At 34.6% G+C, this 22,614-nt stretch overlaps 1 pseudogene; it reads right to left on the bottom strand.

Moving 5' to 3' along the window:
- Positions 1–11,215: 11,215 nt before the first annotated feature.
- On the bottom strand, positions 11,216–11,740 carry LOC105531730 (annotated as a pseudogene).
- Between the last annotated feature and the right edge of the window lie 10,874 nt (positions 11,741–22,614).

Genomic DNA, 22,614 nt, shown 5'->3' with positions numbered 1-22,614 from the left:
AGACTTTTTCTAACTTGCACTTCAAAAGTCTTCCAGCCTCTACCCATTACTAGTTCTGAAACCACTTCCACATTTTAATGCATTTGTTACATCAGCTCTCCACTTCTTGGTATCAATTTTCCGTCTTAGTTTATTTGGGCTGCTATAACAAATGCTAAAGACTGGGTATAGGTTTTTTAAGTAGAAATTTATTTTTCATAATTCTGGAGGCTAGAAGTCTGAAATCAGTTGCCAGCCTAGCTGAGTTCTAGTGACAGCTCTCGTCTGGGATGCAAATGGCCAACTTCTTGTTGAAGTTGGCAGAATGGCAGAGGAATCTCCCTGCAGTCTCTTTTATAAAGGCACTAATTCTATTCATGAGAGCTCCATCCTCATGGTCCAACAACCCCCAAAGGCCCTCACCTCCTAACAGCATCAACTTGGGGGATGAGATTTAACATATACATTTTCAGGGAACACATTTATTCAGACTGCAGTATAGCTAAATTCGTTTCAAGTAAGTCGACAAGTAATGTCATTTCCCAGTTTCCTCAATTTTTAAAACCAAATGATGAAAGTAGATTGTTTTTTTAAGGTATATTTCCTCTTGAAAATAGATTATTACATGACATGTAGAATGTAATAAGTGAGTTCCCTGACATAGTGAGTCCATCTTAGAAAAAGACTCCATCTTACATTTCAAAAGGCATCAAGCCAATGGGTCCAGTTGTTTGCCTAGTCAGGAGAGAGAACACCAAATCAGATAAGGTGTAATCCTTTACTATCGATTCTCACCAGAGGACTCAAGGTCCGTAATATTAGCAGAAATTCAGCAGCTAGACATGGTCTTCTTGGTAGACCCTGTCTTTTCATCATTCGTGATCTGCATCTCACATCTGCTGCTGGAGACTCTGCCTAAATCAAGGATTCTTCTTTGTAAGACATTGATGACTGTCTGGATCAGGCGAGACTCTCTGGATCAGGACAAGGACTCTCGTTGTCCATGTCACTCTCCTTGGACTGGCTCAGTAACACCTTTTCAATTATCTTTTTCTCTTGATGTTAAATGTTACTCTGTTTGGTGTGAAATTTTAATCTCTAACATTTATATATTTGATTAAATATATTATTACATATGGTTTGCAATATTGACTGATTGATTGGTGGAGTGGCTTCAGCCTATGTACCCATGGATCTCAGTGCTGAGTGATGGGTAGTACCAAGAAGAATTGTCTCCTTGGAAAAGGACTCCATGTGGCTCATTGTTTCTATTACTGAAATAGCAGTAAAATTCTGACTGAAAATACACAAATGCGCATGGATCTGGTTATGTCTGATCTTGAACCACTCACGACAAAGTGACAGTGAGTATTTTTGTTGTTGTTGTTAGTTTCTAATTCCAGTAACAGTCCTAAATTGGGGCTCAAGGAACAAAGCAAATAGGTCCTCTAAGAATCTCAGAAGAATTCATACCAAAGAACTGAACCTGAGGATAGCTCTTCAATTGGAGAGCTTGTAGAGTTGTTGGATCCCAACTGTCTTATATGTGCTATGGTAAATAAACATTTTCCGGCCATCATAAAATTTTGAGAAATTAGGTAGTGGAAAATAGGAAGAAAGCATAGAATAAAGTTTATTGTTATTAAATTCAATATGTAATGGAGCAATGTAGATCAAGCCCAGCTCAATATTACAACATTTACAAACATTTTGAAACAGAAAAATCAATTACTATGTGAAATTTAACTTATTTAGGTAGGACTGTCTTGTTTTTCCTGCTTAGTTACTTTAATCATTTTACGCTAATGTTCCAAGATTTTCCATACTAGATAAAGTAAATTTTTCAGCTATATTGTAGTAACCTTTCAAAACTTCAAAAGTTTCTAATATGCTTTTAAAAACTAAGAAAAAGCAAAAATATTGAGTTTTATAAAAAAGACATATTTTGATTCAAAACAGAAAAATAAAGAAAATAGTGAATGGGAAAGCAATGTATGATGCCTTTTTTACTCAAGTTGATGGTAATATTTTAACTAAATTTTATATTGTCTTTGTGAGTAGATAAAAGGACAAAACAGCTTAAGGCTAATAATTGTCTTCCCTCTCACTACAGTGAAAAGTTGACTGTTTTCTGTACAATTGCATAATGAAATTGAAGGTGATTAAGAACCTTATATTGGTATAGCAAGTACCTACATTTTATAATAAGAATAAGGCTTTCAGTCTAGGTGTGAGCCTAATATACCTTTTGTTAGCTGAAACTATGGACAAATATACTAAGCCTCTCCAGGAATTAATAAAGGTAACCTTCAAGACAGGCTGTTGTAAGGCTTAGGTGTGGTAATTCTGTGTTTAGACACATATCACAGTTAGTCTCACCAAGTCCTTAAATGATAGCTATTGTCATTGTATGAACATTGTTATATGCCAATTTTTATGAATTCACATTGATTGCTTAAGTATGAGGATATGCACTGTCAACAAAGATATCACTAAAACAACAAAAAAGCATTCAGCTTTAAAATCAAAGACTACTTTGAAAACATTTGTAGTAGAAATAATTATTTTATTTTCACTTTTACTTGTGAAATTTATACATAAGTTTTAAAATGCAAACATCCAAACATTTACCATTTAGGACTACAACAATAAATAATGTTAGTAAATTTCATGTTATTGGCAAAGAACTTGCATCTGCAGATTATTGGATGTTAAAACAGAAATTGAGTTAATTTATCATCAAAATGCTTAATGTCTTAACTGCCTTTTTCTGAGGCATGTTTCATAAAGCTAACTCACTTAGTCTCTGTATAGTTTCTAGCTGTGGAAGTGGAACTTCCTCTTACTCAGCTGTATAAGTCAGCCAAAGACAGCTATGTTGACAGCTGGGAATCAAGTCAATTTCTCTGACTCTATACTCTGATTTTAGGAGGTGGCCTCTTCAATTTTTTCTTACAAATAGAATTTCCTTTGTGGACTGAAGTAATCCTTGACTTAGTTTCCTGATCAGATATATCTTGTTTTACTACTCCTGTTAAATGCTGGAATTGTGTTCTGTAATTTTAGTACTAATCCCAGCCAGTTCTTCAGTGTGCCCCCATGAACCTCCTGGATGATTTGTTTTTGACGAATTTTGAAAATTAGGAGACATTTTCCTCATAGTTTTTATTTTATGTCATGTCCTTATCCTTTTCTCTTAACAAACATGTTTCTGATAACATGTCATGCTCTGAAATATCTTTGTCATCTGAAGTTCCTTCTCTGATGCCATTTCATTCTCAACACCAGCACATACCCAGTTTTATCCCTGTGTTTTAGTCAGATATAGTGGAAATGAATAAACACTGTACTCCATTTCAGCCTTGAAAGAAGAAGCAAATTGTTTGCTCTGTCAAAGTGATGCAATAAAGTAAAATAAAATCCCAGTGTGTGCTGAGTCAACAGTAGTCACCCTAAGCCAATCAGTGACTTTGCATGTGACGTAAATCTGTGTGCTCTAGGGGGCAAAGTAGAAGATATTTGAGATCTAAGACACTTGAAATGATAAGAAAGGCAAGCTGTTTCAAATGGCATGGCACAGATGCAGTCAGGAGAGGGAATAGTACATCTGCAACATTGTCTTTAGAACAGGACTATCCTGGGTTTAGGTAAAACCATCATTAGTCACCTGCTGTGTGATCTCCCTCAACTGCCCTGAGTGACAGATTACTCATCTGTAAAAATGAGAGTAAAAATATATCTCATTGAGGGTCAGGTTTAAAAATGAAAATACTTATGTTAAAGACTTGCAACAATATAGTAGGAACATGAAATACCAGTGATAATGATGATAATAGTAATAATTACTACTGTGTTTAAATTTAGGATCTTTAAGATGGACAGCACCTTTTCAATGAGTAGGAGAGATGCAACATGAAAATCATTTATTATTTACAGATCTTGAGGGGTATAGATGCGTCTAGAGGCCACACACATGAAGGATAGAGAGCAGGTGAAGAGACAGAGAGAAAGAGACCACAGATCAATGTCTTTATTGGGATCTAGGACATTATTCAAACAGATTTCCTATGGGAAGTTTTACTTGGTAGGTTTAAGGCAAGCAGACACAAAGTCCGACAGGTAACACTGTGAGTGGAAAATGGTCACAGTTGCATATCTGCACAGTCCACATGGAATGTGGAGATTAGCAGGGCCAGTCAAGTAGGCTGTGTCTAGCGGCCACATAGGGAAGTGGTCACCATTGGGAAGTTGTTTAAGTCGGATATCTGGATTGATCACACTGGGGAACTGAGAGTTGGCGTAGGACTAGAAACTGTTTCAAGAGTGACTAAGCTTTACTTCTGGTATAAAAAATGTAAACTTATATTCAAAATGGATATGAAGGCAACATAAAATTATAAGAATTCACTATATATTGGCATAATCATTGTATTGGTATCAGTTGAAAATCTCTTACTTATCCAGACAGTCTCCCTCCTTCCATGTTTCCTTCCATATTTACCCCTCAGGATATATATTGTCAATTTACGTATTTTTACTCTCTAAGTGTGCCTTTGAACATCAACCAAATTCCTATACGCAAATGTTGGTGTAACTGTAAGGAGTATCATTTTTTTTTTTTTCAGGACTCTTACCCTCTAGTAACGCACTTGCCATTCCTTACCTTCTTTAGCAATTTCTCCAAACAGAGCAAGTGACCAGTCACTACAGCAGCCTCAAGCCCCAAATCTCAAAATTTTCCCTGAAAAATTAAGGTTGCTATCTGAAACAAAGGAAATAAAGTCAAGCAAAGTAAGTAACAAAAGTGAATATGCTGTGGGTATGAAAATTTTAAAGCAATGTTACTAAAGTTGTAACAATGGCCCGTAGAAGGAGTATGCATAAACTCACACTCTGTCATTTGACATTTAGTTCTTTGCAAAGTGATTTGATGCTTCAGGGCTTAAAAATATTGTGTAATTTATTTAACATTTATATAGTAATTTATATTTGTTACAATCTTACACGACTTTTATTACTTTGTGATTTACACTTGCTCAGTGTGCAAAATACTTCCTACATATTAAGGGAGAGCTTTTGAAATTGATCACTTTTTCAGCCTCAATAAGTTGTCATGTAATAAATTACAATAAGCTTAAATACTCATTAGTTCAGCAACCTGTTCAAGTTCAGTGTAAGCTAACTGTAGCCTAAAGGAAATAGACCAGCATCCTGAGATATGGCATTGATCTCTGTACTTTCTTGAGTTGATACTCCTTTCAATCATAGTATTTGATTCTATAATTGAGACTTCCAATAAGGATGCTTAAGAATTTAAGAAAGCTTAGCTACTTAAATATTTAATAAATTCAAATATCCTGAAAAACCTACATTGTTCAAGGCAGGATCAATGATTTTGAATTATCAGAAATTCATCTAAGTTTCAAGAATATGTTTTGAATTTGATTGGTTCAATTCAGAGTTATTCAGCTAGTGTTTAATACTAGATTCAAAGTGGTACACAACAAACAATGAAAGGGATAGGGCAACTGTAATATGTAACTGACATTTCCTGTATCCCTTTTTCTATTTACAGTATAATCAAGATACCAGATAAATCTGGGTTTTGAATAAATAAGGCAGGTATAAACTAACCAAGGGCATCCTGGAGCTGACATTTGCTTGCACTGTGTCACTAGAACTAAGCTGTGAATCATAATGTTTCATACTGCTTCAACATTAATATGAAATTACAAAGCAAGGCAATAAGTAGGGCTGAATAATTTTAATGCAGTATATTACTTGGTTGCATACCCTAACTCAAAGTTTTAAGTTAAAGACAATCTTTAGGCCAGGTGCAGTGGCTCACGCCTGTAATCCCAGCACTTTGGGAGGCTGAGGTGGGCCGGTCACCTGAGGTCAGGAGTTCAAGACCAGCCTGGCCAACATGAAGAAACCCCATCTCTAGTCAAAATACAAAAATTAGCCAGCCATGGTGGAGCATGCCTGTAATCCCAGCTACTCGGGAGGCTGAGACAGGAGAAACATTTGAATCAGGAGGTGGAGGTTGCAGTGAGCCGAGATCACGTCACTGCACTCCAGTCTAGGAGACAGCGCAAGACTCTGTCTCAAAAAAATAAAAAAGAATCTTGAAAGCCTGCTGATACTTAGAATTCTGTTGATTTAAGTAACCACATATTAATTGTTCTTCAATAGAATTAATTTTTATTTATGAAACTTTGTTTTCTGTGTAGATACTGACTTTATTAATAATAGTGCTCTCCACTTTCATATATGCTACATCACTGACCAATTTTAAGTGTTTTCTCTTTTCCAGAAATCACTGGAGAAAGCAAAGAGGTTTTGGCATCAACTAAACTTGGATCGTAACATTGACTCTGCCACTTTCTAGTTGTAATGAGCTTCAATTTTTGTCTTCTTATAAAATGAAGATAATATTACACACTTCACAGAGTTATTGTGAGAATTCATTTAAGTAAATGAAGTAACTGACATGAAAACTGATTATGTAACTCGCCTAAAGTCTTCCAACTAGGAATGATGCTGTATATATTTAAATCTCTGTCTGTGACACTAAGGTAAGTGCTTTTGAACTACATCTTGTTGGTATTGGAAACAGTGCACAGTAAACTGCTATGTACTCAACCTTTGTTTCTGCACGGAATCTTGCACACTGCTTCTATTAAATATACACAGTTAAAATCTTATGCGTTTAAAGTTTCTGTCAGAGTGTGTAAGATCTCCTACTCTGAATACTAAGGTAGAGAAGAAATGTGCTCCTTCAGGTTCAAGAAAATTACACAAACCAGTTCTAAGAAACAGCCAGCCCTTCTTACCATGTAGTCATTTAAAAATAGATTCACAAATTATTTAATAATCCTCCACCCCTCTAAAGATGGAGCCTGATTTCCCTTACCTGAAACAAGTACAATCCTTACTAATTTGCTTCTAATTAATGATATGGTGGAGGTGATTGTGTGTGATTTCTGAGACTAGATCATATAAGAAACTGCTTTATCCTGTTCTTTCTCTTCGACTCCTTGCTCTGGGGAAAATCTGTTGTCATGTCATGTGGGCCCTCAAGCAGCCCTAAAGAAAGGTTAATATGGCAAAGAATTGAGCTCTTCTGCCAGCAGCTAGCAAGGAAATGAAACCCTGTGCCAATAGCCACATAAGGGGACAATCTTGAGTGAATCTTTCAGTCCCAGTGAAGCCTTTAGGTGATGGCAACTCAGGCCAACAGCTCGACAGCAACATCATGAAAGAATCTGAACCAGAATCATCTGACTAATCAATGCTGAAATTAATGACTCACAGAAAATGTTAGATAATAAATGTTTATCGTTATAATCCAACAAGTGTTAGGGTAATTTGTTTTGAAGCAATAGATAGATAATGCACTACTGCTCTAAAGTACGCACAAATAAATATGTTGTCCAAGACTTCTGCCTTTTTGTGTTTGTTTGTTTGTTCATTTACTTGTTTTTGAGACTGAGTCTTTCTCTGTTGCCCAGGCTGGAGTACAGTGATGCGATCTCAGCTCGCTGGATCCTCCACTTTCCGGGTTCAAGCGATTCTCCTGCCTCAGCCTGTACTACAGCTGAGACTACAGGCACGTGCCACCATGCCCAGCTAGCTCAGCTAACCTTTTTGTAGTTTTAGTAGGGACGGGGTTTTACCGTGTTAACTAGGATGGTCTCAATCTCCTGATCTCGTGATCTGCCTGCCTCGGTCTCCCAAAGTGCTTGGATTAAAGGCATGAGCCACTATGCCTGGCCCCTTTTTCTAAAGAGCAAAAGGGAATTCAGCTAATTTTTTTGAGATATTTATTACAAAACAAATAAATTTGCACAAATCTAGTAGGTGAGTTCAGTTGGAATAAAGGAGTATAATTTATCTAAGAAACAGATTTGAAGTTTGTGTGCCATGATATTCCTTTGAGTATCAGATTATCATATAAGGTAAAGCAGTGTAGAACTTTTTAGGCAACATGGGAGACACATGAGCATTAGTAATTTTTTAAAATTCTTCTAGTATCCCAAGGGAATTATGTTCTCCAGGTGACAGTAGATCTAAAATAAGACTTGCAATCATGACTTCAACTTTGATGCAGATCATAAAATCACAGAAAGGAAACTTTCATCAAAACTCAGTCAAAAATAATGCGATACTTAAGCAGATTCCAAGTGCTTGGGGAGTGAAATTCAGCTTTGTAGATGCGCATACAGCTCCCACAACCGTCAGAACCCTCTGACAGAGGGCAGGTTGCTGATGCATTACAGAATGCTTCTGGCTGGCACTCTGTTTAAACAACCTAAAGTGATGCATAGCTGTTGGTGCTCCCTTCTAAGCTGAAATCGAGTCTTTTAAACTTAGATTTTCAGCTTCATTTATGCAAGAAATAGAATAGTTCTCTCTGTAATTCACTTAACATTTTGTCTTAGTTTATGAGATCTTTTCAAGAGGAATAAATCATAGAATAAAATAGCTATTTAATAATAGGCATGAGTATTAGTATTATTAATAATACAAAGCATTTTACGATAATGATAGAACTTTAATACCCTTTGTTCTCAGCACATTTTACCTATCCCGGATCTATTCTCCTGTCACTGAAAACACACCTACATAGTCTTATCACATATTCTGGGCACATTGTAGGCACTGATAGAACTTATTGAAGGAAAAAAATATATATAACTTCCAATAGATGAAAAGCTAATTGGTGTGTTATACTTCTTTGGTGAAAGGCATTGTCCTCTTTGATCTACTGTATAATGAGATTTATTTGGAACATCAAAGCTTTCCATAAAAACTGAAAAAATGTTTTGAACAGTAACATAAGCATCACATTATTGTGACTTATTAGGGAAATGCAGAAAGATGGAGCAGCATCATACTTTTTGAAATAAGGAGATCATCCTCTTAAATAAAAGGCTGCTGTTTTGAGCACAGCATATTTTGGAATAGGTCATTTCAATTATTGATTTTGGATGTATTATTAAGACCTGGCCTCTTCTTTTTAACATTAAGAAATGATCTTCTCTTTTAAATCTATGTTCTCACTAGCCTGCTCAATGCTTTTCTAACACTGATATTAATGGAATAATATAACTACAGTAATTTCACATTTTCATTTCTTTAAAAGAAAAAGCTCTCAGAATATCTCTTATGGTTCATGCTTTAATAATGATGTCAGTTTTAATACTACAGAGGAACCGTCATTTCTTCAATATGAACAGGAAAATTAGAGCTAAAGAGCCAAGACTGGAATGATAGCTTAAAGGCAAAACACCAAGACTGCCTTTAATTCAGGATGTAGATCTACCTGTAACCACATAAGCAGATCTCTCATATTTCTAGATAGTCTAACTTAGTCCAGTAGAAAACTAAACTGAATTTTGTAGACAAAGCCCACTAAACTAATAAAGAATATAGGCATTTTTCTGGCCTTCCCTCTTGCATTTCCTTCTTGGGACTTTGCATAGTGGTTGTTAGTTACAGAGGACTAAGTCTTCTAAATAATAAATGTAACCTAACTTCAAACAGCCCATTTTAATGGCGTTCTTTTGAGATTGGTTCACAGTGAATTCTAGTCACTTGTTGTCACAGCTCCGTCATCTGTAACTGTTTCTTGATACAGTGAACTGCAAATGAGAATAAGAGCTGAAAGTTTGTGTTATGTACGTACAAATACTTACATAGGTTTTATGCAGCCATGTAGGCACACACACACACACACATACACACAGACATATTGTGTTAGGTATAGTTTTTCCTGAGCGTTCATAATGAAAGTTGCAAACTCTTATCCTTCCTAACGGTTGACATTTCAAATTATTGACAGAGGGACAGAGAAGGCATGAGGGGGCACTGCCCCACCACCTTGGGGAGGTTTGAATTAAAATCAATAGGACTTCAACAGGTGCTGACTGTACCAGAGAGAATGTAGGCAGCTCTCATCACTGCTTTTATCACACTGTAGAACAATAAGCATTTTTCCTCGCTGCTGCCTCAAGACAGTAGATAATTTTTTTAAAATACATGTTTGGTGCTGTGAAAGAAAAACAGGATCTTGGAACCTTCATAACACTAGGCACTCCATTAGTTGGAACTCTGTCCTGACATCGAGGTTCCTCTGTCTAGCTAACGCACCCAAGGCTGTGGCAGCCTCCATCTTTCAAAATATAGATGTAGATAGCCATGGTCCCACTGCTAATATACTCTGTGTGTCATCAGAGATGGCACTGCATGTATGCTGCAGAGATTTACCATCTGTGCCCTCTGAAAGGACAACCACCAAAGCCCTCTCCATACCTCGGCCCACTGGAGCCACACTTGGTGTGACTGAAGAGTGCTGCCCTGGAACGTCAGGAGCAAAGCATTGAAATTATTCTATCCCCTAGGCCCTTGTACTCTGGGCCTGTGATGCAAAGGTCAGCTCTAATAATCTCCAAAATGCTTTTGGGCTTATTCTTCTATCGTATTTATGAATAGCACCCGGTTTCTGTTGACATGGAAAATTCACAGAATTCACCTTATTAAGTAGTAGCTTGGAAACATCCTTGTTGTCTTTTGAAAAAGATTTCTCATAGTTTTCTTATGTGGATAAATTGAGAGTTTTCCAAAATGCTAAGCTCTGCTTCCCTTTGGATTAAAAATGTAACATTTAAGCATTACATTCTTTTAGCATTTTACTTTAAGCACTCAAGAGAAGTCAAGCTTCACTTTCAAGACTTTACTAAGAAATAGCTTCAGCTAAATATCTGATTTCATTACTCACAAGTTCTACCATCCACAGAACACTAGGACACAAACAGAATATAGCTAAGTTCTTTGCCACATTATAATAAGAATTTCCTTTTCTTATTTGTGTTTCCAATAACACATTTCTCATTTTTGTCTGAGACTTCATCATAATGGCCTTTATCCTTCATGTTTATAATAACATTCTGTTCGGGATTACTTAGGTATTCTCTGAAAATTGAGGCTTTCTATCTGAGCCCTCACTAGTATCACTCTTAACAGTCTGTTCATAGCAACATAAGCTTTTTCTAAACTGCACTTCAAAACTCAACCAGTCTCTACACATTACCCAGTTCCAAAGACTTTTCACATTTTAGGTATTTGTTACAGCACCACCTCCCTTTTTCAATACTGATTTTTTTTGTTGTTGTTTGTTCATAGTTTGTTTAGGCAGTTATAAGAAAATGTCATGGACTGAGCATCATTTTTTTTAATGGTGAAAAGATATATATATGTATTTAGAATTAGGCAGCTGGACTCAGTTTAGATGATCCCAATTTTGTTGGCAACATCCAAAGCATGGTAATCAGGAGCCAGTCGAACATATGCGTTCTTCTCTCCATCAGGCCGAATCAGGGTGTTGACCTTGGCCACATCAATGTCACAGAGCTTCCTCACAGCCTGTTTGATCTGGTGCTTGTTGGCTTTAACATCCACAATGAACACAAGTGTGCTGTTGTCTTCTATCTTCATGGCAGACTCAGTGATCAGCGGCAAGTTGAGGATAGCATAGTGGTCAAGCTTGTTTCTCCGGGAGGGGGCGCTCTTCCGAGGATATTTGGGCTGCCTCCGGAGTCGCAGTGTCTTGGGCCGCCGGAAGGTGGGTGACGTGAGGATCTTCTTTTTTTGTGTGGCTGTGGACACCTTTGAACATTGCCTTCTTGGCCTTTAAAGCCTTCGCTTTGGCTTCGGCTTTAGAAGGGGCAAGAGCTTCCTTCTTCAATTTCGGCGCCATCTCGTGAAAAGGCTGGATTGGGTATCTTATAAGCCACTCTTATGTTTCACCATTCTAGGGTTAGCCCAAAATCAAAGCACTGGCAGATTCAGTGCCCAGTAAGGGCCCATCTCATAAATAGATGGTTCATTCTGGGATATCTTTTACAAGGGCAGTAATTTCATTTATGAGAGCTCTGACTTCATGACCTAAATACTTCCCAAAGGTTCTGCTTCCTGGTACCATTACATTAGTGATTGGATATCCATCAAATTTGGGGAGGGGTACAAATATTCAGACCATATTATTTACTATGCCAAAACTAGTAAAACAAATGATACCATTTTAACTGTCTAAAAGTGAGGAAATGTCTATCTTTCATAACTGTTTTTTATAGCTACATTTTATAACATGTGATGAACTAATATGAAGCAAACAAATGTGATTATGTAAAACAACATGAAAATCGGTTAGAACAAAATATTTTAGTGCATGAAACTTATTTTTATTAATATTTTGACTACTTAAAATAGATTTTCACATTTACAGAATGAGGAAATATGAAAAATAATAAAAATAATTTTTCTTAATAAAAGGCATCCAAATTGCAAAAGAGGGACTCAATTTACCTTTTTTTGCTGATGATATAATTGTATACTTAGAAAACACTAAAGACTTCTCCGAAGACTCCTAGACTTAATAAACGATTTCAGTAAAATTTCAGGATGCAAAATCAACATACAAAAATCTGAAACATTTGTAAACACCAGTTACATTTAAGCTGAGAATCAAACTAAGAACTCAATCCCATTTATAACAGCCTCTAAAAATATAAAATACCTAGACATACATTTAACCAAGGAAGTGAAATATCTCTACAAGGAGAACTACAAAACACTTATAAAAGAAATTGTAGATAACATGAACAAATACAAAAACACACCATGCTCACAGATTGCAAGACTCAATATTGTTAAAGTGACCATAAAGCACAAAGCCATCTACAGATTCAATGCAATTTCTATAAAATTACCAATGTAATGTTTCATAGAATTAGAAAAAAAAGTTCTACAGCTCAAAGCCAAAACAATCCTCAGCAATTAGAACAAATCCAGAGGCATCTAATTACCTGACCTCAAATTATAATACAAGGCTATAGTAAATAAAACAGCATTATACTCATAACAAAACTAGACATACAGAACAATGAAACAGAATAGAGGACCCGGAAATAAAGCTGCATACCCTAAATCAACAGATCTTTGACAAAAATCAACAAAAATAGACAATGGGAAGAGGACACCCTATTCAGTAAATGGTGCTGGGAAAATTAGGTAGCCATATGCAGAAGAATGAAATTGGACACCCTCATCTCTCATCCTACACAAAAGCATTTCCTCATTAAAAATTAACCCAGGATGGATAAAGACTTAACCGTAAGACCCTGAAACTATAAAAGTCCTTGAAGAAAACCTAGGAAAGACTCTTCTGGATTGGCCTAAGCAAATAATTTATGACAAAGACCCCAAAAGCAAATGCAACAAATCAAAACAAAAAAAGAGTTTTAAACTAAAAAGCTTCTGGAGAGCAAAAGAAATAATCAATAGTATAAGCAAACAACCTACAGAATGGGAGAAAGTATTTGCAAATTATGCCTCTAGCAAAAGTCTAGTATTAAGATTCTATGAGGAACTCAAACAGCTCAACATAAAGAAAACAAACAACTCAATTAAAAACTAGGCAAAGGACATGAACAGATATTTTTCAAAAGAAGACATACTGTGGGCAACAGACACATGAAAAAATACTCAACATAAATAATCATCAGAGAGATGCAAATTAAAACCACGATGAGATACATTCTAACACTATTCGGAATGGCTATCATTAAAAAGTCAAAAACACCAGATGTTGGCATGGACTTAGATAGAATAGAACTTTTTTACACTCCTGGGATTGCAAATTACAACCTCTATGGAAAATTGTATAGAGATTTTTCAAATATCTAAAAATAGAACTACCATTCAACCCAGCAATCCCATTACTGGATATCTACCCAAACAAAAGAAATAATTACATTAAAAAAAGATAAATGTACTCTTATGTTTATCACAGCACTGTTCACAATAGCAATGTCATGAAACCAATCTAAGTGTCTATTAGTGGTTGATTGGATAAAAAAAATGTGGTACGTATATACCATGAAATATTATGCAGTCATAAAAAAGAATAAAATCATGTCCTCTGCAGTAAAATAAATGCAGCAGCAGGCCACTATTCTATTCTGAGTAAAATAACTCCCAAACAGAAAATCAAATACTACATGTTCTCACTTACATATCAGAGCTAAACAAAGGATACCTATGGACATAAAGATGGAAATAATATACATTGGGAACTTCAAAGGGAAAAGGATAGGAGGGGGTTAAGAGTTGAAAAATTACCTGCCAAGTACAAAGTTCACTACTTGGATGTGGGTTACACTAGAGACCTGCCCACCATGATGTGATAGACCCATATAATAAACATGTGCCTGTAGCCTCTGAATATAAAATTTTAAAAATAATAATTTGATTAAAAATATTATACACGATTCAATTTTATCCTCTAAAATTGTTTTTAATATAGTTGATATTTTATCTTTCTAAAAAATGTCTAATATACCAGAAAAAATGATAAGAAGAAGCAATATTTGTGATGAGCTGATTAAGTTTAGAAGATAAACTTACAACAAGCCACCTTTCCACAGCAAATGGTTCTTGGATAAATGCCACGCCCTTGTCTCCTTCCTTTGGATTTTTGCCACACTAAGACTCAATAGAAGCTATAAGTTTTGAACCTGGCCAATTGCTTTGTTCCTTTTAACTTTGCTTATTTAAACAGAAACTACATTCCATAATGAATATATTTTTGCGAAGTCCTTCCTGTAGGGAATGTGTTGGGCAAACAACATTAACAGCTTTGGAGTTCTGTTTTGAAGTACTTTGATTTGCTTAATATAGTCCTATAAGTTATCTCAGTTTAACATTAGGGTTCTGTATTTCCCTAATTTTGGAAGGATTGACAGAATTCAAAGCCAGTCTTCAGAATTAAGATAGTCACACACTCTATGTGTTCGGGAACTTTTTTCTTTCTATGTATTTGTTACTTTCAGGAAATTTCAATGTAATTATAGTATTCAGAGGTAGTGCACAAGGCTTTAGTCTATTGTCTAGCTCTCAGGGGATCTTTGAAGAAGTAAATTAGTCACAGTTGCACGTCCCGTCAGAAACATTGTTCTTATGTATGTATTCAGATTTATAATTGAATATTTGAAAAATAAATAAGTGTTTTATTAACCCAATACCTTTGATGTTTTCTAGTAGCCAACAGGAAAGAGAAAAAATTTAGTTTTGTCACAGTTTCCAATAAACCTAATGAGGAATTGTGGTACCATGAGAAATAATGTCAAGTACTAGGTATTCATACATAATGATGATTTAACACTATATTCCTGAAATAAGGATATTTGCAGTGTGAACATCACAATAGTGTTTTTTATTATTCTTATGCTACTGCACTTAGATTTTTCTTTTTATATTAATTTTATTGATACATATTAAGCATACATAGTTTGGGGGTACATGTGATAATTGAATACATTCATATAATTTATAAAGATTAAGTTAATGTACTTAGGAAATCCATCACCATAAATATTTGTTTTTTCTTTATGTAAGAACCATCTTAATTCTTCTCTTCTAGCTATTTTGAATTGCACAATAGATTATTGTAAACTATAATCACCCCACTGATTTATCAAACACTGCTTTATTTTTTCTATCGAACTATATTTGAACCCATTAATCAACCTCTCTTCATTCCCCGCTCTGTTTCTTGGTCTCTGGTAGCCACATATTTACTCTCTGTATTCATGAGAACCACTTTTTTGTTTAGCTTAAATATGAGTGAGAAAATGCAATATTTGTCTTTCTGTGCTTGACTCATTTCACTTAATGTAATGGCTTCCAGTTTCATTCATGTTTCTGCTAATGACAGTATTGCATTTTTATTTGTGGCTGAGTAAGCAGTATGTATACATATCACATTTTCTTTATTCATTCATTCATTGGTGGTCACTTAGGTTGATTCTTCATTTTGGCTGTTGTGAATAGGGCTACAGTAAACATGAGAGTGCAGATGTCTCTTCAATATATTGATTTTCTTTCTTTAGGTTATACTAGTAGTGGAATTGCTGGATCATATAGTAATTCTATTTGTAGTTTCTGAGGAGCCTCCATACTGTTCTTCATAGTGGCTGTACTAATTTACATTTCTACCAACAATGTATGTGCGTTCTTCTTTCTCTGCATCCTCACCAGCTTCTGTTACTGCGCGTCTTCTTATAAAGTCCATTTTAACTGGGGATAGATGGTATTTCATTGTAGATTTGATTTTCATTTCTGTGATGATTAGTGATATTGAACACTTTTTCATATACCTGTTTGTAATTTGTGTGTCTTCTTTTGAGAAATGTCTATTCAGATGTTTTGACCACTTTAAAATCAGACCATTATTACTACATTTTGCTATTGAGTTATTTCAGCTTCTTATATAATCTAGTTGTTAATCATTCGTCAGGCAGGTAGTTTGCAAATATTTTCTCCCATTCTCTGGGTTGTCTCTTCACTTTGCTGTTTGTTTCCTTTGCTGTCCAGAAGTTTTTTAGCTTGATATTATCCCATTTGTCTATTTTTGCTTTGGTTGTCTGTGCTTTTGAGGTCTTAACACCCCACCCTCAAAAAAACAAGAAACAAAATATACCCTAACCAGTGTCCTAGAGCACTTCTTCAATATCTGTGATTTATTTAGAAGCTCAGTATATACCTTGTTTAAACCCTTTCTCAGTCACTTAGATTTCTTTTTTCATTGGATAGATGTAATAACAATTCAGTGATAATTGACTAGATTGATTACACTATACCCCAAATTCAAGTAAAATAAATGTATTAATTACTTTTAAATAATCATCACCAATGTGAGCTAACAGATATTCACCAAAAGTGAGGTATGTTTCAGGGTAGCATGAACTCTGATTTTTGACCTTTTACTATTCTACACTTTGATTCAATGATTTGTATGATTGCACTGAAGCTACTTCAAAATATTACATATATGAGTAATATAATTATGACTATAATAGATGCCAAAATTGAAAACAAAACAGTATTTGCTAGTGAAAGAGAAGAGATTAATATAATCAATTAAATTTGATGAAGACAAACATAATATGAATGAAAGAGACAGCATTCATTAAACACTATTAGATGTGAAACACAATACTGAGAGTTTTTATATAGGTTTTCTTATTTAATTCTTACTACAACCCTGGAATATGGAATGTGTATTACTATTATCCATGTTTGATACATTTGGAGGTCAAAGGATGAAGTACCTTTCTCAAAGTCACAAATTCAGGTTTTGAATGTATTATAATTTCAGAGTATCTCATCTGCTTTGTGCAATAGTGCCCTCCTAAAAGCATATGCTGTGGCCTAAGTAACCAATCAGACTATAATAATAAGATGAAAGATAATCATTAGATAATGGTACACATAAAAATGACTTGGGACTTTATAGAATAGTGAATAAAATGTTAGTAAATGGTGATAACTATAGCATCAAAAATTAAAGTGATCTTAGATAGTAACTAACTAGAACTAAAATTCAACTGGAGCCACAGCTAGCACATTAGAACACTTCGGTGAGAATTCAGAAAAGAAAAAGAAAGTGCCACTCCAGGCAGGTTGAGTCACAAAATACACCTCTACTTGATAGACCAATAATGATAAAGTGTCCCCTCCAGCAGACCAACTAGAAAGACACGCTTACTCTAGGGTGAGAACCATAGCCAATTATTGAAGAGATAACCAATGATCATTTGCTCCATTTTAACCCTCACTATGTAATGCTAAATAGTTTTTACCATATTTGTATAGATTTAATTTGATATTTAGTGTGGATAGACATCTAATTTAACTTTTTATTTAAGAATATCCTTTTTTTTTTGTCCGTAACATTTGTTAACTAGTTTGTCCTTTCCCTAAAGATCCACAACAGGTGATATAATTTATGATCCCAACTGACAGTTTTGAGAGTGCTGATTGCTAAACTAAGTCAAGGCAACTGATCTAAGCTAGATGAAAAATAAAACTAGGATAAATGTTTACTCTACTTTTGGATCAGAGACTATGTATATTACTCCTTTAGTTTATTTGTGCTTGCAGTGATTTCACCCTGTCTGAATTAGTAACGCCTCAGTGTTCCACAAGAGGGAACCAAAACGGTGAAGTACTACATTCACAGGAGGAACTGAAAGAAAGAACCTCAAAATGCCTAAGGAGCTGACTGATGAAGGTGTTTCTCTCCCAAAACCATTCAATAAAGACTGCAGGAGATGGTTCTTTCTTAAAGTGTAATGACAGTACAAGACTTCAAGGAACATACAAAACTAAGAAAACATGATGTTGCCAAAGAAACATGGTAATTCTCTAGTTACTAACCACAAAGAAATGGAGATCTATGAACTTCCTGACAAAGAATTTTAAGCAATTTTTTGAAGGAAGCTTAGTGGGCTATAAGAGAACACAGACAATTCATTGAAATCAGGAAGATAACACATAAACAAAATCAGAAGTTCAAGTTCTGTTTCTATACGTTAAATACAAACTGCCAGAAAAAGAATTTAAGAAAACAATACCATTTACAGTAACATAAAAAATATTTAGGAATATATTTAATCAAGGAAGTAAAAGTTCTATACACTGAAAATTATGACATTGTTAAAAGATATTGAATAAGAAACAAATAAATGGAAAGATATCACCTGTTTATGGATTGGGAAAATTAATATTGTTAAAATATCTATAGTACTAAAGCAATCTACAGATTTAATTCAAATCCTATAAAAATTTCGCTGGCATTTTTCATATGAAGAGAAAAAAATTACAAAAATTTTATATGAAAACAAAACACACAAAGTAGCTAATACAATCTTAAGAAAGAAGAAAAAGGTGGAATCATCACACTTTCTGATTTCAAATTTTAAGGCTTATTAATCAAAACAGTATGATACTAACATAAAAATAGACGTATATTCATACATATATACATATACGTGTGTGCGTGTGTGTGTGTGTGTACATACACACATATATGTACTGGTATATATACTGGTATAAAAACAAATACATATGCATACATATATACATATACATGTATGCGTGTGTACACACACACACACACACACACACACATATATATATAGTGGTATAGTCTATTCTAAAATAGAGAGCCCAGAAATAAACCCACAAATCTGCAGTCAATAATCTCCAACAAAGATGCCAAGAATACACAAAGGGAAAAGGAGGGTCTCTTCAATAAATGGAAAAACCAGATATTCATATGCAAAGGAATGAAATTGGATCTTTACCTTACACCATACACAAAAATCAACTCAATATGAATTAAACACTTAAATGTAAGACTTGCATTGATAAAACTCCCAGGAGAAAAACACAAGGAAAATGTTTGTTATGTTTGAAATGATTTTTGTAATCTAACATCAAAAGCATAGAAAATATAAGCAAAAATGAGAACATGCAACTACATCACATTAAATCTTTCAAACAGCAAGAAAAAAAATCAACAAATGACAATGGCACTTCCAAAATGAAAGAAAATATTTACAAATCATATATATATGTATGAATTAATATCAAAATACATAAGAAATTCATACACTCAATAGCAATATACCAAATTACCTGATTAAAAAAATATAGACAAAGGACCTGAATAGACATTTTTCCAAAGAAGACATACAAATGGCCAACAGATACATGAAAAGGTGTTCAACATCAATAATCATGATAGAAATGTAAATCTAAACTTCAATGGGCTATTACCTCACGCCTACTAGGATGGCTATTATCAAAAAGACAATACACAAAGTTGATGAGGATGTGGAGAAAAGGGAACTCTTACATATTGTTGGTCAGAATACAAATTATTAAAACCAGTATAGAAAAAAGTAGGAAGGTTCCTCACAAAACTAAAAATAGAACTATTATATGATCCAGACGTCTTGCTACTGGGTACATATCCAAAGGACATAAAATCACCATCTTGAAGAGATATCTGCACTCTCATCTTTATTGCACCATTAATTTACTGTACAAGTCAAGTTATGAATGCAATCTTAGTGCCCATACACGATGGGATTTAGCATGGTTGTGATATAATTTAACAATGTATGTGTATGTAAAATAATGACATTGTACACCTTAAATACACACAATTTTTGTCAATCATACCTTAATAAAGCTGGAAAAGTATACCAGTAGTTATTAAAATTTAATATTTTTCCTCATTTATTAAACTTTTTTATAGAAGCAAAGAGTATGTGATCTTTTAACATGTCATTTGTAGAAAAAATTAAAATAGGACATATCCAATGTTTATTTGGTTGCCTACAAAGATCACGGTTACATTAGAGAAAATAAAAGCATCCAAAAATAACAACAAAAACAAAGAAAACCTGACAGAGTGGAATGAATTTTGTATGCATCTAATGTTCTACCAACTTCAACCCAAAGCTGGTAGACAACTGTTGACATCTATTAACCAGTTTGTTATGGCTTCAGTCTTAAGTGGCTAGGCACCATTCAATTCATTATGTTACTATAATTAATCCAAAAAGCCAGTGAGATTAAAAAAAAATCACTGCATAAAATGTTTTCCATCTCACATTTGCCATGTCATAGATAATACTTTTTTTTTCCCTTTGCCTATGGAGGTGAGTTCATTTAATTTCAAAAAAGACTTAAGATGACCAAATTTTTAAATGACTGACAATATTAATTCTGCTTTGGTAAGTCAGTTACAACTGACTTCTGTTTTGGTAACCGGATTACAGTTGATTTATTCGACAGTGACATGCAGAAATTGTAAAATAGAGGTGCTCCTTTATTATTTTTATACCAATTTTATTTAAATTCAGGTACATTTTATTTTATTGTGCTCTACTTTATTGAACTTTGCAAACACTGTATATTTTTACAAATTAAAGATTTGTGGCAACCCTGCATAGAGCACATATATCAGCACCATTTTTTCCAACAGCATGCGCTCACTTCAGGCCTCTCTTTCACATTTTGATAATTCTCACAGTATATTCAAATTTTTCATTACTATTATGTCTGTAATGGTGATCTGTGATCAGTGATCTTTGATGATAGTATTGCAATAATTTGAGGGCATCACAAACAACACCCATATGAGATAGGGAACTCAGCTGATAAATACTGTCTGTGTTCTGACTCTTCTACTGACCAACCCTCACGCCATTTCTCCATTGTCTTCAAGCCTTGCTATTCCCTGAGACACACAACGTTGAAATTATGCCAACTACCTATCCCACAATGGTCTTTAAGCGTTTAAGTTACAGGAAGAGTCACACATATTTATTTAAATCGAAACCTAAAAATGATTAAGCTTAGTGAGGAAAACATTGTCAAAAAACAAGATAGGCAGACAGGTAGGCCTTTTGCATCAAACAGTCAGCCATGCTGTGAATGAGAAGAAAACTTTCATGAAGAAAATGCTAATTTAGCGAACACCCAAATGATAAGAAAGTGAAACAGTCTTATTGCTGATATGGAGAAAGTTTGAGTGGTTTGGATAGAAGATCAAACCAGCCACAACCTTCTGTTAAACCAAAGTCTAATCTAGATCATAACCCTAATCCTGTTTAATTTTTTGAAGGCTGAGAGAAGTGAGAAAGCTGTAGAAGAAAAAATTGAAGCAAGCAGATGTTGGTTCATGAGGTTTAAATAAACAGACCACCATATCCATAACATAGAAGTGCAAGGCAAAGCAGCACATGTTGGGGTAGAAGTTGAAGCGAGTTATCCAGAAGATCTAGGTAAGATAACTGATGAAGTTGACTACATCAAACAGCAGGTTTTCAATGAAAATGAAATAGCCTTATGTTGGCAGAAGATGCCATCTAGGTCTGTAGGTAGAGAGGAGAAACCAATGCCTGGCTTCAAAACCTCAAAGGACGGGCTGACATTTTTGTTAGGGGCTCAGCCAGCTGGTGAATTTAAGCTGAATCCAATGTTTATTTACCATTTCAAAAAGCCTAGGGCTATTAAGAATTATATTAAATCTATTCTTCCTGTGCTCTATAAATGGGACAACAAAACTTGGATGACAGCACATCAGTTTATAGCATGGTTTACTGTATATTTTAAGCCCACTCTCAAAACTTAATACTCAAAAATAAAACAAAGTAGATCTCTTTCAAAATATTACTGCTCAGTGACAATGTACATAATTACTCAAGGGCTCTGATGCAGATGCACAAGGAGATGAATGTTGTTTCCATGCATTATAATGCAATATCTGTTCTGTAGCACACACATCAAGAAGTAATTCTGACTTTCAAGTCTTATAATTTAATAAATATATTTTGCAAGGCTGGATAGATGATCAAAGCAGCCAAAACAAGCAGCTGCCATAGAGAGTGATTCTTCTGATGGATCTGGAAAAGGGAACAGAAAAGCATCTCAAAAGGATTCACTATTCTAGGTGCCATTAAGAACATTTGGGATTAATAGGAAGAGGTCAAAATAGCAACTTTTACAGGAGTTTGGAAGAAATTGACTCTAGCCCTTATGGATGACTTTGGAGGTTCAAGACTTGAGTGGAGGAAGTAACTTCAGATGTTGTAAAAATCACAAGAAAACTGGAATTTGAAGTGAAACTTTAAGATGTGACTGAATTGCCGCAATCTTATGATAAAACTTGAATGATGTGAGTTTCTTACTATGCATGAATTTACTCTTGGTGAA

The sequence above is a fragment of the Mandrillus leucophaeus genome, unplaced genomic scaffold, assembly GCF_000951045.1.
Source record: "Mandrillus leucophaeus isolate KB7577 unplaced genomic scaffold, Mleu.le_1.0 Scaffold90, whole genome shotgun sequence".
In the NCBI taxonomy this organism is placed as follows: domain Eukaryota; kingdom Metazoa; phylum Chordata; class Mammalia; order Primates; family Cercopithecidae; genus Mandrillus; species Mandrillus leucophaeus.
Note: the sequence above shows the minus strand (reverse complement) of the source record. Positions and strands in the feature narration are given on the sequence as shown.